Source organism: Entelurus aequoreus, linkage group LG08, assembly GCF_033978785.1.
Source record: "Entelurus aequoreus isolate RoL-2023_Sb linkage group LG08, RoL_Eaeq_v1.1, whole genome shotgun sequence".
Classification (NCBI taxonomy): Eukaryota; Metazoa; Chordata; class Actinopteri; order Syngnathiformes; family Syngnathidae; genus Entelurus; species Entelurus aequoreus.
Window position 1 is genome coordinate 16,055,225 of NC_084738.1, and position 15,296 is coordinate 16,070,520.

The 15,296-nt window shown below is 35.3% G+C and overlaps 1 long non-coding RNA gene across 1 annotated transcript in view; it reads left to right on the top strand.

The window, feature by feature from the left end:
- LOC133654978 (uncharacterized) overlaps positions 1-15,296 on the top strand; it is a 45,048-nt gene that overhangs the window by 13,238 nt on the left and 16,514 nt on the right. The window contains exon 3 of the long non-coding RNA XR_009826922.1: positions 346-403. This is a non-coding gene — a long non-coding RNA (uncharacterized LOC133654978). The remainder of the gene's footprint in view (positions 1-345; positions 404-15,296) is intronic.

Genomic DNA, 15,296 nt, shown 5'->3' on the forward strand with positions numbered 1-15,296 from the left:
CATTAACAACAATACATTGTTTTTTAGTATAAGTTTGCTGGTTTCAAGAAGTGTAATGGCGAGCGCATATCATTATGTCAAGATAATGGCACTAGCATTTATTTCATTTAAGAATATTTTTCAACATATTGAGAAAAAAGGTCTCTTTTTTTTTTTTTCTACCAAGAAAAGTGCACTTGTTATTAGTGAGAATATACTTATTTTAAGGTATTTTTGGGTTCATTGAGGTTAGCTAATTTTACTTGTTTTGGAAAGTCCTGACAAGCCAAATTTTCTTGTTCTATTGGCAGATCATTTTGCTTAGTTCATATAAAATACGCCTAATTTTTGTTCTTTTTTTTGCAGTGTGTCCAATCTCTGCTGTGTTTGGCACCAGCCTTCTTCGAACCCCCATGTTGCCAAGGTAACCACCTGTTAAATGTGATGGTTGAACTCAATTATTTTTGATGATAGATTACTGGTTGTATGATATAATATATCCTTGGGACACAAATGATTCCCGCTCTACAAATTCTGCCTAGCAACAAGTGTTCACGCAGTTTTGTCGATTTTACATTTGATTTATAATTTTGCTGTTGGATGAGACACTAGAGTTAATTGGGGCAGGTGGAGGCATGGTAAGTATGGAGGTGTGATGGGGGCTGATGGAGTTCAGTCCAAAGTGGTGCCGCAGGAGTTGCGCTCTCTGGTTATGAAACCAACTCTAAACGGGATGTGCGGGGGTGTCGAGTGCCTCGCCAAACACTCACTTTTCTAATTGCCAGAGTGTATAAAATACAATAAAAGAAAAAAAAAAGAATAGGCCATACTGAGTTTTGTAGTTTCCGGTCAACTTATTCCTTGCAGCGTTGTCACAGGAAGTGACCATATTTGTACATCACTGTCTTCAAGTTGTTATTATGCATGTTGATTTGCATAATGTCATTTTCCTCCTTCTGATTGGTTTATGTATGCAAGTAGGCTGCACAGCTGGAAACTCATCTGTCATATCATTAGCCTCAAACAACAATATATTGCATCTATAACCTCATCATGTGACTTGGAAGATCATTATAAAGCATTTGTTGGTCTTTTGTCCATTCACGTGCGAGCAGAATTTACAGCACTAATTTGTCTTAAAAAAAATAATTTGGTTAAAGCTGGTTTGTTAGCGAGCAGGTTTGTTCCTGGTTCAGAGAGATGATGTAAGACTGTACCTGCACTGCAAAAAGTCAGTGTTCAAAAACAAGAAAGAAAAAGAAAATAATTAGGGGTACCGGTATTTAATTTGAACTAAGCAAAATTATCTGCCAATAGAACAAGAACATTTGGCTTGTCAAGACTTTCCAAAACAAGTAAAATTAGCTAACCTCAATGAACCCCAAAATACCTTAAAATAAGTATATATACTGTACTACTATATGAGTACGTATTTTCTATTGTTACATTGAAAATAAAACTGCAAAGTACATTTGGCTGTCATCTGTTTTAATTATGAGACACAATTGTGTCAAAGTCATGTTTTGGTTTTTTTCATGCTTGAAATAAGAATGTATTACTTTTATACTTGTGAGTGTTGATGACACAGCTTTGCAACAGTTGCTATTCTAGTTTCAAGCATGTCTTACTCGATATAGGTCATCAAATCTCAGCAACAAGCTGTAATATCTTACTGAGATCATTTAGGACCAAAGCTAGGGATGTCCGATAATGGCTTTTTGCCGATATCCGATATTCCGATATTGCCCAACTCTTTAATTACCGATACCTATATCAACCGATACCGATATCAACCGATACTGATATATACAGTCGTGGAATTAACACATTATTATGCCTAATTTGGACAACCAGGTATGGTGAAGATAATGTCCTTTTTAATATAAAATAAGATTAATTTTAATAAATTAAAAACATTTTCTTGAATAAAAAAGAAAGTAAAACAATATAAAAATAGTTACATAGAATCTAGTAATGAATGAAAATGAGTAAAATTAACTGTTAAAGGTTAGTACTATTAGTGGACCAGCAGCACGCACAATCATGTGTGCTTACGGACTGTATCCTTTGCAGACTGTATTGATATATATTGATATATAATGTAGGAACCAGAATATTAATAACAGAAAGAAACAACCCTTTTGTGTGAATGAGTGTAAATGGGGGAGGGAGGTTTTTTGGGTTGGTGCACTAATTGTAAGTGTATCTTGTGTTTTTTATGTTGATTTAATAAAAATAAAAAATTAAAAAAAATTAAAAACGATACAGATAATAAAAAAAACGATACCGATAATTTCCGATATTACATTTTAAAGCCTTTATCGGCATCTCTAACCAAAACCCTTAAAACAAGTAAAACACTCTAACATAAAATCTGCTTAGTGAGAAGAATTATCTTATCAGACAAAAAATAAGCAAATTGATTTTTGAGATATTTAATCTTACTTAGATTTCAGTTTTTGCAGTGTGTTTGGATCTTATGGCAGGGTAACAGCTCCGTAGTGACTCCAACGGTAAAAAGACCAAAAAATATTCTCTAGCAACGTGAAAACCTTGAATGTTAACTGGTTGGTTGGTTTATTTCAACATACAGTTTCAAAATGACGCATCACATTTTTACATTTTCTTTACAACATTTCCAAAAAGGAGTACCTTATTTAATCCTACCCCTTTTGTACACATTTCACATATTTCAAATGAACGCAGTCTAAATACAATTTTTTTTTTCATAAAAAGGTAAGTCATTGACGATGAGATGAATGATAAATTATTTTCATCAAGTTTTAGACATTTACCATTCTTCTTCCTCCATATACTTTGCAAACACTAGTAGTTTGAACAGTTTCTAAAACTGGATTATATTAGTAAATTGTTACAATTCTTTACTTCATCAATTCCATAATTTGATTCCACATAGAGATATGCTAAAAGCAGTGTCGGGCCGTGCGTTTCCCACCTAGGCCTTCAATGATGTCCGACTTCAATGATTACCTCTCAGAATACCATCATTGATGTCACCACATGACCATTGCTGGAGAAATACTATACAGGAACACATTTACGCCCTACTGGGCATTGGATCACATCAACAGTGTACAAAACGGGTTATTTTCTGGCGCATTTAAAAATCAATTAAAACGCATCAGCAATTAAAACATATCTTATGTGGTACTGTCAAAATAAAATTGCAAAAAACATATTAAAAGTGAAAAATTACAAATATTTGAACTCACAATTAGTATCACCTATTCGACGCCGTATAAGCCAGCTCGTCGTCGGCTTATTCGAGTGGAAATGTCAGGCATTTCCCCATTTCGTGGCCAGAACAGCTGAGCTAGCTTCCTGGGTTGGCCGACATCGTCTCACAAGATGTAGTTTCTCTTTAAATATCCTTCTTGAAAATGGCCTTGCAAATATATATCTGCCACCTTATCAACGTTTTGTTCTCCTTCTCTGCTATCCCGATCTGGCTACGGCGCAACACTTCCTGCTTCCTGTTAAATTGAAGCTTGTGAATGGATACTCACTTTGGAGTGACAAGTGAGTATCCAATCACAGTCTCGTTAACATCAGGCTACTTAGATAGGCTACTGTCAACAACTGGTGATCTGATTGGCTATCGCAACTGTCTATCAACTCTATGTGTTCTCAAATTCATCCGCTAACGATCCCGATGAGTATCCGATCAACGCGTAAATGTCACGTTCAACGTGACATTTAGAAGGCCTTACTGACAACAACTTGTGATCTGATTGGCTATGGCAATTATATATCAACTGTCCGTTCACTTACAGTGCACGGACGCCCGCATTGTTGATTCTGAATTTCAATCACAATTTCCAGTTCCTCTGTTCAACATGTTTGAAAAGGAGTAAGAAGAAGCAGAGCTTATTTAATTATACCCCTTTTCTTTTACATAACAGTTGCTAAAACTTTTGTTCACTTCCTGTTCTCAATTTATTCACAATATACTCCATAAGTAATCACAATAAAAATAGATGAATAAATAATAATTGGTGAAGTAAGTTATATTTCATATGATGAGATGAGCAAGATTATCTTGAAAACGAATGGATGGATGAAATAAATTCAGAATGTTTATCATGGTTCTTGTTCTTTATACTTGGTAAACACTTTAAGTTTGAAGAGTTTCTTGAAGTGGATCATATTAGTACATTGTTTGATTGCTTTGCTTAATCCATTCCATAATTTAATTCCACATACTGATATACTGAAGGTCTTAAGTGTTGTACGTGCGTACAAATGTTTTAAATTACATTTTTCACTGAAATTCAAGTATTTTTTTTATATATATATATATAAAATAAATACTTGACTTTCAGTGAATTCTAGCTATATATAAATGTGTATTTTATATATATATATATATATATATATATATATATATATATATATATATATATATATATATATATATATATATATATATACAAATAAATACTTGAATTTCAGTGTTCATTTATTTACACATATACACACATAACACTCCTCTCTACTCATTGTTGTATTTGAAAGTGCAATGCTTTGCAGCCAGTAGCACAGCCTTTGAAGGAGCGTAGGTATGGGCAGTGTAATATTCTGGGTTGGAGTCAATAACCAGGCGAGGTGACGAAGTTACGTCTCTTTACTTCATACTTCAGAACCGACTCCCACACTTGCCATATATTTTGCATTCTTCTTTAGTTGCTTTATTGAGTTTACAAACCCCCTGGCGCTGTTTTGTACTGTTTCTGTACTTGTTTTGATTTTTTTTTTTTTTTTTTTGATTGTATGTAAATGTTGAATGTTATAAATAAAAAATAAAAAAAACTCCCACACTTGCCGTCAGGGTGCGCAATACAACGTAAAACGTTGGCCAAGCAAAAAGTAACCACAGAACGCTATACGGTATAGTGGTCTGTGGTTACTTTTTGGTTTGCCAAGCGGATTTCCGGCTGGAAATCGGGAGAAATTCGGGAGAATGGTTGTCCCGGGAAATTTTCGGGAGAGGCACTGAAATTCGGGAGTCTCCCGGAAAATTCTGGAGGGTTGGCAAGTATACCTACCAAGCTACTTTATGCTTCCTGAATCCTGGAGAATGACATTCAATTTTATCTTGTGGCGATTTTCACGCGTGCCATCCCTTCACAAATGTCCATTTACTTTTTAACGAGGAAACACGGATCAAAACATTAGCGCTCCCCTTTTTACGCTGCTCCACTAACGAGGCTTTTCAAAGCTCAACTCGGCGTCACCTCCAATTAGCCACTGGCCTTGCGTCACCAACACGACTGTCAATCATTGTAACACACGTGTAACGCTGCAGCCGACAGTGCCATGTTTCATTCATGGCACACTCACAGCTGGAGAGCAGGTGTGTGTGTGTGTGTGTGTGTGTGTGTGTGTGTGTGTGTGTGTGTGTGTGTGTGTGTGTGTGTGTGTGTGTGTGTGTGTGTGTGTGTGTGTGTGTGTGTGTGTGTGTGTGTTCTGGCAATGCTTACTTAATGGGGACATCACTCTGTTTACACCAGGGGTGTCCAAACTTTTTCCACTGAGGGCCGCACACTGAAAAATCAAAGCAAGCGGGGGCCATTTTGACATTTTTTTATTTTAAAAACCAATACAATATATGTATAAAAAATATACATTAAGGCCTCCACTCAGGCTTGATCCCGGGGACCCCAAGTTTGGTCCAAAAAATATTTAAAATGTGTCATTATTCAGTATTATTATCTCTAGATCAACATTAGGTCTATCTGTCAATATAACGTTTTTAAAGATTTAAGTCGTATGCTCTTTTTGTCAAAGAAAACCCTGTTTTTTTATGGAAAAAAACACAAAATATGCAATATTTTCACCCAATAAGATTTTTAAGAGGAATATTTCAGATTATATAATAATTGGAGCCTTAAAAAGGTCAATAACTCATAACACCATTGATTTTAATTCATTATTATTTTATGAGCAATGACACTTAAAAACAAATCACACAACAATTATTGGGGAACCAAAAGAGTCCTACTCATTAAAGTGTTAAAAAATAAATTATAACTTTTTTTTACTGTTTACTTTTAACACAATAATCTCGAGATCAACTTCAGATCTATCCGTCAATTATAAGTTGTATTGTTGTTTATGTTTTTTGTTTGTTCGTTTTAGGCCCTTCTTTAAAAAAAAAAAAAAAAAAAAAGCTCAATTTTTTTATATGGCAAACACAAAATATGCAACATTTTCCCAAAATTTTTTCTCAAAGTGCAATATTTAATGTGACGTAATTGGAGCCTTGGATAGGTCAATAATTCATAATAACATTGATTTTGATTCATTATTATTTTTTAAAGAAAGAAACAGCCTGCATGGCAGCTTTGTGTTATTAGAGTAAACATTGCAACATTTTCTTGTTACATTTCACCTGATTGGTCTTTCATACCACTTTTTATGTTTTTAATTTTTTTAATCGTATTTTAAAATGGGCCGTGGGGCCATTAAAAAATTACCTGCGGGCCGCAAATGGCCCCCGGACCACACTTTGGACATCACTGGTTTACACAGTCACCTTTAGGGGACTTCTGACGGTATGGGGACAAAAAAACAGGTCCTCTAAAGGGAAACCTTTTTAAATGATCGTCAGATCCATTCTGAAGATGCCTAAGTGATTTTTAAGCTTTGGTCCATAAAAAATGTTTAGAGAGAAAATGTATTTTCTTGAAAAGTGAAACATTTCTTATCCTGGCATTAATAGTACTGTGATTCTGTATGGTATCCATCCTTAGTTAAAACTAATATATTTTTCCAAAAACAAAATCTGGTTTAGTGTTCCTTAGGATGACATTTTCATACAGCATGATTATAAAACATTATTACCTTAAAGTATGATTCACATCCTTCTATATATGGTAGTTGGAGTTGCAGACAACTTCATTACTGCTAAATAGCAGTTTTCAGTAATGTCACAGAAGATGCAGGATTTGCTTCAACATTTAAGTGGTGAAACTTCATATAAGAGGACAGCTGTAGTGCTGTATTCTGAGGATCATGGCATATTCAATTTCACTGCAAAAAGTCAGTGTTCAAAAACAAGAAAAAAAAGAAAAAAAAATTAGGGGTATTTTACTTGAACTAAGGAAGAGTATCTGCCAATAGAACAAGAAAATTTGGCTTGTCAAGACTTTCCAAAACAAGTAAAATTAGCTAACCTCAATGAACCCAAAAATACCTTAAAATAAGTATATTCTCACTAACAAGTGCACTTTTCTTGATAGAAAAAAAAAAAAAGAGACCTTTTTTGTCAATATGTTGAAAAATATATATATACAGCCCGGCCCCCAGCCCAATTTTTTTTTTATTGTAATTTTGAGGAATTAATCTGAATGTGCATGAACTATTTCTGTTCAAAATAGTTTGAAATGTTAAATGTTTAAATATTAACTGTCAGTTTACTGTACTGTGCCAACTGTACTACTATATGAGTACGTATTTTCTCTTGTTTCATTGAAAATAAAACAGCAAAGTCCATTTGGCTGTCATCTGTTTTAATTATGAGACACGATTGTGTCAAAGTCATGATTTTTTCATTTCATGCTTGGAATAAGAAATTATTACTTTGAAAAAGCAGTTTTATACTCGTGAGTGTTGATGACACAGCTTTGCAACACTTGATATTCTAGTTTCAAGCATGTTTTACTCAATATACACTACCGTTCAAAAGTTTGGGGTCACATTGAAATGTCCTTATTTTTGAAGAAAAAGCACTGTACTTTTCAATGAAGATAACTTTAAACTAGTCTTAACTTTACTAATGTGGTAAATGACTATTCTAGCTGCAAATGTCTGGTTTTTGGTGCAATATCTACATAGGTGTATAGAGGCCCATTTCCAGCAACTATCACTCCAGTGTTCTAATGGTACAATGTGTTTGCTCATTGGCTCAGAAGGCTAATTGATGATTAGAAAACCCTTGTGCAATCATGTTCACACATCTGAAAACAGTTTAGCTCGTTACAGAGGCTACAAAACTGACCTTCCTCTGAGCAGATTGAGTTTCTGGAGCATCACATTTGTGGGGTCAATTAAACGCTCAAAATGGCCAGAAAAAGAGAACTTTCATCTGAAACTCGACACTCTATTCTTGTTCTTAGAAATGAAGGCTATTCCACAAAATTGTTTGGGTGACCCCAAACTTTTGAACGGTAGTGTAGGTCATCAAATCTCAGCAACAAGCTGTAATATCTTACTGAGATCATTTAGGACCAAAACCCTTAAAACGAGTAAAACACTCTAACATAAAATCTGCTTAGTGAGAAGAATTATCTTATCAGACAGAAAATAAGCAAATATCACCCTTATTTGAGATATTTCATCTTACTTAGATTTCAGTTTTTGCAGTGTTGATCTTCTTTTTTTTTTTTTTTTTTAATGGTCCTCAGTAGTCACGTACAAATGTGTGTGAATTATGCAAAATTATTTAAATTTGGTCCCCATGAACCATATTACCTCTTTTTCCCCAGGGTCCCCAGTAAGAATGATCAGCACGTTACTTGGGACGGCGTGGCGAAGTTGGTAGAGTGGCCGTGCCAGCAATCGGACGGTTGCTGGTACCTTCTACCATCCTAGTCATGTCCGTTGTGTCCTTGGGCAAGACACTTCACCCTTGCTCCTGATGGCTGCTGGTTAGCGCCTTGCATGGCAGCTCCCGCCATCAGTGTGTGAATGTGTGTGTGAATGGGTGAATGTGGAAATAGTGTCAAAGCGCTTTGAGTACCTTGAAGGTAGAAAAGCGCTATACAAGTATAACCCATTTATCATTTGTCATTTACTTCATCAATCCAGAGATTTAAAGACGTGTATGAGCTAACTGGCCAGTGGCCATTTTACCTCATTTTTTTGTATGCCTCCACAACCTGTAGAAAGGGTGGTCCCCACAAGTGATGATCAAAAACTTGGTCCCCATTCCAAATTATAACCAGTGTGTGTGTGTGTGTGTGTGTGTGTGTGTGTGTGTGTGTGTGTGTGTGTGTGTGTGTGTGTGTGTGTGTGTGTGTGTGTGTGTGTGTGTGTGTGTGTGTGTGTGTGTGTGTGTGTGTGTGTGTAAAAGAAGTAAAATGTTTTTTTTTTACTTTGTGTGTTTTGCATTCTGAAGTGAGGTTGCAACTCTCTACTTCCATCTAGTGCTAGATATATTTTTTTCATCATTCTAGCTCAGGTGTCGGCAACCCGCGGATGCGGCTCTTTAGCGCCGCCCTAGTGGCTCTCTGGAGCTTTTTCAAAAATGTATGAAAAATGGAAAAAGAGGAGGGGGAAAAAAAATATTTTTGGTTTTAATATGGTTTCTGTATGAGGACAAACATGACACAAACCTCCCTGATTGTTAGAAATCACACTGTTTATATTAAACATGCTTAACTGATTCGAGTATTTGGCGAGCGCCGGTTTGTCCTACTAATTTTGGCGTTCCTCGAACTCACCCTAGTTTGTTTACATGTACAACTTTCTCCGACTTTCTAGGACGTGTTTTATGCCACTTCTTTTTCTGTCTCATTTTGTCCACCAAACTTTTAACGTTGTGCGTGAATACACAAAGGTGAGTTTTGTTGATGTTATTGACTCGTGTGGCGTGCTAATCGGCATATTTGGTCACTGCATGACTGCAAGCTAATCGATGCTAACATGCTATTTAGGCTAGCTATATGTACATATTGCGTCATTATGCCTCATTTGTAGCTATATTTGAGCTCATTTAGTTTCCTTTAAGTCCTCTTAATTCAATTTATATGTCATGACACACTATCTGTATGTAATATGGCTTTTAATTTTTTGCGGCTCCAGACAGATTTGTTTTTTGTATTTTTGGTCCAATATGGCTCTTTCAACATTTTGGGTTGCCGACCCCTGTTCTAGCTATAGTGGAAAGGGGGGCCCTCACAACCTACTAACCAAACGTGGGTCCACACAAAGTAGGCAAGACGTGTATGTGTGTGTGCAGTGTTCCACTTTGTTGATGTTTACAGTGCCTCGGAGGGCACGTGTGTTTCATGTGTGCATCAGTGAGCAGGGCTTGACAGGAGCTAACCCCGTAAGGGAATGCTTGTCTGCATGTAGGCATGTGTTTTGCACCCGTGCACCGTTCTATGTGTGCGTGTGAGGGTCTCCGTGCGCGTGCATACACACTGTCTACCCAAGAACAGCTGTTCCCCATTGTGTTTACGGTACCTTGATTGCACAGCAAATCTTGCAAGCGTGTTTACTTCATAGAGATTGACACCTAATTATTCTTATTTGGCATGCTTCTATTTAGTGGGGGGAAAATGGCAAGCAACTTTTCACCCTGTAACATTCAGTACTCCTGCGTATACTGTATGATATTCTTTGACAATGCATACATTTTCATTTTTGATGGACAATGTCTGAGTAGTAGAGAGAGGGATGGACTTTGGCTTCAAATACTTATTGAAAATTGGAAAACAAAAAGAATAACAATTCTTTATTCTTTTTAATTAATGAATAATGACTTAATTTTAATGGAGAAATGTTTTGTGTGTGTTCATTCATCCTCATTTTTAGTTACATTGCAACCAAAGTAAGGTTTACTTGTCAGATAAAATGTGCACTGCATTATAAAATTGACTTCCCCCTTATTATTCATAGTAATAAATAATGAATTAAAAATAAATAGATATTGAAAAAATATTTTTAAGTGTATATGTGCATGAAATTAGCATGGAAAATGTGCACTGACTGAATCAGATTGTATATTTTATGTCGTTTTTACTTATATGTACTGTGAAATATACAATATTAGCAATGTGTTGTGTTGTTTATTTCTTCCAAATCACACATTTTTTTGAAGTACATTTTTTTTCAATGTCTGAAAAAAATTATTATTATTTTTAATTATTACAAATATATTATTTTTAATTTTCTTGCATTATTTTTATTTTAGCACTACTAAATCATATTATATATTTTATATTTTACGCAGTTGTTTTATGTACTGTAAAATATAGTATCAAAGTCATAAAATGTGCATTGCACACCAAAATAATACTTTTAATTATTTTCTCTTTCTTGTTGGAAATTTGTTACAATGTCAGAAAAAAACGGCGCTACCATGTAATTATTACAAGTCATATTTTCTTTCATTTTCTTCCTTTATTTGTATTGTAGCACAACTAAATCATAATATATAGTATGTATTTTTTATTTTTGTGTTACTTTGAAAATATATTAGCATTACCAAAATACTACTTTTAACTATTAATTTGTAATTATAATTTTTTTCCCTATCTTTTTTTTAAAATTTAATCTCCACAAAATCAAATGTATTGGAAAAAAAATACATCTTGTTACAATGTCAGAAAAATTGTCACTACTTTTTAATGTCTGCAATGCATATATATATATATATATATATATATATATATATATATATATATATATATATATATATATATTTTTTTTTTTTTTTTTTTTTTTTTTTTGGGTATTTATTTATTGAATTTTTTTATGTACATAAAATGTAAGGAAAAAATAATGTTTAAATATTTATAATGCTAAATAAGACAAATCTGTACCCCTTCATGTTGAAGCTATGGGCATGGTTTATCCGCCTGTCAAATACGTCAAGTATTTTTGTGCAAGATGATACTTCTTTGCAGAGAAAAAAAACTCCTAAAATGCTCTGCTGAAAGAGGACAGTTTGGATTGTTTAATGGCTACCAAGTTCTGGCAGCTGAGGAGTTGCAGAGTTGATTTTCTTGTCTTGTTTTTTTTCCTGGATGATTTGCAGCCCACCTGCCATAAAAGCAAATGACTGCTGTACTGTACTACTGGGCGTCCATACACCGCTGAAGTACTGCAGTAAATCACAAATACATTGTTGTTTCTGTGTACATTAAACCTAGTGGACCTCCAGTCCTGCTGACCTTGCAGTTGCCCAACAAAGGCGGCCATCTTTCCATTCGAGCAATAACTCAGAGGAGAGCGAAGGAGGAGTGGCGATCTTTAAAAGGCCCTGTTTTACTTTAAGACCTTATGCATTTTTAAACACCTCCATCGCTGTGTTCCAGAGCCCCCGAGCTGCTAGAATGTTCTCGACTGCGTGGTCGGTGTACAGAATAAAAAAGTAGCATGTTCACTATTGATGTAATGGTTCACAGTTCTGTTTCTCATCCTTCTCAGTCCCTATAAGACGCTGACGTTGTTCTGCTGTTTCTACTTTTCTTTGTGTTGTGCATTTTAGGGTCATCAGGATATCACAGAGGTCCACTACAATGTAGTAGTAGTAGTAATAGTAGTAGTAGCAGTTTAATTTTGTGTTGCATGAAAAACCATTCAGTGGTCTCTACTTCTTAGATACATTAGCAACATTTATAGGTTTTAAAAATCTACTGTTAGTGATTGACTAATGGTGCATTCAAGAAAGCTGGGTCATATCCCATCTAATATTATCCAGTATTTTGTGAGGCACATGTCACTTTAAAGCACTGGTGTCAAACTCAAGGGCCGGGGACCAAATCTGGCCCGCTACATTATTTTATGTTATTTTATTTCAGCCTGGAAATAATATGCGTTAATAAAGTGCTTAATCTGTTCTTACTAAATATATTTGTTCTTTCCCGTTTGACATTAAAAATCATGTACTGCATGCAATTGCATATAATTTATAATTCAATATTATCAAAATATTATATTATCATGTATTCCAAAAATATGGATAAGGATGACTTCTGGATATTTTTTGGCACAAATAAAGTTGTGATATTTTAGACTTTATTTACTATGACGTTTATAACGTTTTTGTAGTTTTAAATGAAGTCATAATATTATGAAATAAAGTCAAAATATTTTGAGCAAATGATTCATAAAAAATTAAAGTCAAAATACACTGAGAATAAATTTTTATTTTGTGCAACCAATACGGGAATATTTTCAGCGTAAATTAATGATATTGCAATAAAAAAGTTTTAAATATTTAAAATAATATAGTTAACATATTTAGAATGTTGTTGTGTTTATAATAATACATTCAAAATGTCAAATAATTTATGAATGAACTTGAATAAACATGCTTTTTTACAGAAAATATAGTATTACACAAAATATTACAATAATTAATTGTGTATGAATTAAATCTGTAATACTAACTCTGAAAAATGTATTCAAATTAAACTAACGCTGAACCCAGCCCTCAACATAAAACCTTATTTTCCTGCCAATATTTAAAATCTGGCCAAATTAAGGCCCGGGTGCTGCATACGGCCCATTAAGATTTTCAAGTGTCATTTAAGTCTCATCTTAAAACTCATTTGTATACTCTAGCCTTTAAATAGACTCCCTTTTTAGACCAGTTGATCTGCCGTTTCTTTTCTTTTCTTTTCTACTCTGCTCCGGGGTGGACCGCTAGCCTGTCCATCAGATGGGGACATCTCTACGCTGCTGACCCGTCTCCACTCGGGATGGTTCCCGCTGGCCCCACCATGGACTGGACTTTCGCTGATGTGTTGGACTTTCACAATATTATGTCAGACCCACTCGACACCGAGGATGTCGTTGTGGCTTGTACAGCCCTTTGAGACACTTGTGATTTAGGGCTATATAAATAAACATTGATTGATTGATTGATTGAAATTTAGGACTGTAAAATTGACAACAGATTTTACGGTGAAATTCCGCCGACTGAGTTTTTTTACCGTGATATTAACTTCGGTACTGTTTTATTTCCCCATTTACAGTAAGACACTAAAACATTAAAAAACATCAAAACAAGATTTTATGGTAAAAAAAAAAACTGGCAGCTCTGTTGCTTGAATTTTCCCGCTAAAAACAGTGGGATTGTGTCTCCATTTCATTCCATGTATTACATTTTTGTTTATATGCTGTAAATAAAACACTGCTTTTACTGTAAAATTCGGGTGACAGAGCTGCCAATTTTTAAAGTAAGATTGAAATATTTTTTTTGCAGCTTATGTAAAAAAATATATTGTTAATGTATTATATATGTATATACATGTGTACATATACTACTCATTGTTAAAGGGCAACCATAACTGCGATTTTGGCTTGTGTTTAAACTGCTTTGTAAGACTTGCCATCATACTGAACATGTATTGTCCTCATTAAACAAACACTCGATGACTTATGGACAATTCTTTGACGTTTTGTTGGATGGCGGCCCCCCCTTGCCTTCCGCCCAAATGTGTTATGATCCGTTGCCCGGGTCATGTCTGGTTCCGTTAGTTTGACTACCTCAGTTCTGTTTTCAGCACCCCTGGGTTTGTGTTTTGGTTTCCATGGTTGCTGATTAGTTTCACCTGTCTCTGATTAGTGTTCAGGACGCTCACCTGCTCCTGGGCACTAATCAGAGAGTTACTTATTCCTGTTTTTCGCCACAATCAGTCAGGCTTCCTTGTCTGCACTACGCAACATTTAACGACGTCTGTTTTCGATTCGTATGCCTGTTTGAATGCTAAGCTGCCTCCCACGCTATCGGCACGATTGTTTTCTTTTTCTGCTTTGCCGGAATGATTTACACAAATAAATCGTTGTCTCACCTGCACGCTGCCTCCAGAGTTTCCTGCTGCATCTTGGGAGAACGACCCGCACATAATATTGGGGCGACATGGCGTAGTGCAGGGGTCGGCAACCCGCGGCTCTAGAGCCGCATGCGGCTCTTTAGCGCCGCCCTAGTGGCTCTCTGGAGCTTTTTCAAAAATGTATGAAAAATGGAAAAAGATGAGGGGAAAAAATATATTTTTTGTTTTAATATGGTTTCTGTAGGAGGACAAACATGACACTAATTGTTATAACACAGTGTTTATATTAAACATGCTTCACTGATTCGAGTATTTGGCGAGCGCCGTTTTGTCCTACTAATTTTGGCGGTCCTTGAACTCACCTTAGTTTGTTTCCATGTATAACTTTCTCCGACTTTCTAGGACGTGTTTTATGCCACTTCTTTTTCTGTCTCATTTTGTCCACCCAACGGTTAACGTGGTGCGTGAAGGCACAAAGGTGAGTTTTGTTGATGTTATTGACTTGTGTGGAGTGCTAATCAGACATATTTGGTTACTGCATTAATGCTAGCTAATCGATGCTAACATGCTATTTAGGCTAGCTATATGTACATATTGCATCATTATGCCTCATTTGTAGGTATATTTGAGGTCATTTAGTTTCCTTTAAGTCCTTTAAATGTATATCTCTTGACACACTATCTGTATGTAATATGGCTTTTAATTTTTTGCGGCTCCAGACAGATTTGTTTTTGTATTTTTGCTCCAATATGGCTCTTTCAACATTTTGGGTTGCCGACCCCTGGC